This window comes from Oncorhynchus mykiss, chromosome 30 (genome assembly GCF_013265735.2).
Source record: "Oncorhynchus mykiss isolate Arlee chromosome 30, USDA_OmykA_1.1, whole genome shotgun sequence".
NCBI lineage: Eukaryota > Metazoa > Chordata > Actinopteri > Salmoniformes > Salmonidae > Oncorhynchus > Oncorhynchus mykiss.
In genome coordinates, this window is record NC_050570.1 from 31,936,132 (window position 1) to 31,938,671 (window position 2,540).

Sequence of the window (2,540 nt, forward strand, 5' to 3'; positions counted from 1 at the left end):
GTTGGCTAGCTCCTCTGAACAACAGTGTCCTGACGAGTGAGCACACATTCTATGCCTCATTGTTATGGATGCATTCAAATAAGTGTCTCTGTAAAACAACTTAAACAAATTTAAATGCAGCTGATGTTCTGGCTGCACTTTTTGACGTGACTGTAAATTAGACATAGTTGGCTAGCTAGCAAGCAAAAAGAATGTTGCCAGCCAGTATGAAAATGGAACATTTAGAACGAACGACTGGGTCGCATCCATAGACGGAGAACAAAAAAAACCTGAACAACTGGGTCACTTCTCTAGCAACCGGACCAATAGAATGAAGGACCAGCCGGCTTGGTAGCAACCCTAGATTTGTGTCGGGTTAATATCTTGTGGAAGGACTTTTTCCATATTTTGTTACTTTACAGCCTTATTCTAAAATTGATTAAATTGTTTCCCACTGATAAATCTACACACAATACCCCATAATGACAAAGCAAAAACAGGTTTTAAGAAAATGTATACATACAAAAAAATGAACTATTACATTTGCATAACTATTCAGACCCTTTGCACAGTACTTTGTTGAAGCACCTTTGGCAGTGATTAAAGCTCGACTCTTTTTGGGTATGATGCTACAAGCTTGGCACGCCTGTATTTGGGGAGTTTCTCCCATTCTCTGCAGATTCTCTCAAATTCTGTCAGATTGGATGGGGAGCTTCGCTGTACAGCTATTTTCAGGTCTCTCCAGAGATGGTTCAAGTCTGGACTCCTGGCTGGGCCACTCAAGGACATTCAGAGACTTGTCTTGAAGCCACTCCTGCGTTGTCTTGCCTGTGTGCTTAGGGTTGTTGTCCTGTTGGAAGGTGAACCTTTGCCCCAGTCCTGAGGTCTTGAGCGCTCTGGAACAGGTTTTTTTCAAGGATCTCTCTGTACTTTGCTTCATTCATCGTTCCTTCGATCCTGACTAGTCTCCCAGTCCCTGCATCTGAAAAACATCCCCACAGCATGATACTGCCACCACCATGCTTCATTGTAGGGATGGTGCCAGGTTTCTTCCAGATGTGACACTTGGCATTTAGGCCAAAGAGTTCAATCTTGGTTTCATCAGACCAGAGAATCTTGTTTCTCATGGCCTGAGTCCTTTAGGTACCTTATGGCAAATTCCAAGCGGGCTGTCATGTACCTTTTTACTGAGTAGTGGCTTCCGTCTGGCCACTCTACCATAAAGGCCTGATTGGTGGAGTGCTGCAGAGATGGTTATCCTTCTGGAAGGTTCTCCCATCTCCACAAATTACATCTGGAGCTCTGTCAGAGTTACCATCAGGTTTTTGGTCACTTCCCTGACCAAGGACCTTCTCCCCCGATTGCTCAGTTTGGCCGGGTGGCCAGCTCTAGGAAGAGTCTTGATGAATCCAAACTTCTTCAATTTAAGATTAAAGGATGCCACTGTGTTCTTGGGGACCTTCAATGCTGCAGACATTTTTTGGTACCCTTCCCCAGATCTGTGCCTCGACACAATCCAGTCTCATAGCAAAGGGTCTGAAGGTATTTCAGTTTATAATTTTTTGGTGCAACGTTTTCTAAAAACCTGTTTTCGTTTTGTCATTATGGGGTATTATGTGTAGATTGATGAGGGTAAAAAATAATGTATTTTATTTAAGAATAAGGCTGTGACGTAACAAAAAGTCATGGTCCCTCCGCAAGGCAATCAAACAAGCTAAGCGTCAGTATAGAGACAAAGTAGAGTCGCAATTCAACGGCTCAGACACAAGAGGTATGTGGCAGGGTCTACAGTCAATCACAGATTACAAAAAGAAAACCAGCCCCGTCACGGACCAGGATGTCTTGCTCCCAGGCAGACTAAATAACTTTTTTACCCGCTTTGAAGACAATACAGTGCCACTGACACGGCCGGCTACCAAAACATACGGACTCTCTTTCACTGCAGCCGATGTGAGTAAAACATTTAAACGTGTTAACCCTCACAAGGCTGCAGGCCCAGACGGCATCTCCAGCTGCGCCCTCAGAGCATGCGCAGACCAGCTGGCTGGTGTGTTTACGGACATATTCAATCAATCCTTATCCCAGTCTGCTGTTCCCACATGCTTCAAGAGGGCCACCATTGTTCCTGTTCCCAAGAAAGCTAAGGTAACTGAGCTAAACGACTACCGCCCAATTTTTCAGTTTTTGATTTGTTAAAAAAGTTTGAAATATCCAATAAATGCCGTTCCACTTCATGATTGTGTCCCACTTGTTGTTGATTCTTCACAAAAAAATACAGTTTTATATCTTTATGTTTGAAGCCTGAAATGTGGCAAAAGGTCGCAAAGTTCAAGGGGGCCGAATACTTTCGCAAGGCACTGTATATGTATATACTGTACTCTATCATCTACTGCATCTTTATGTAATACATGTATCACTAGCCACTTTAAACTATGCCACTTTGTTTACATACCCTACATTACTCATCTCATATGTATATACTGTACTCGATACCATCTACTGCATCTTGCCTATGCCATTCTGTACAATCACTCATTCATATATCTTTATGTACATATTCT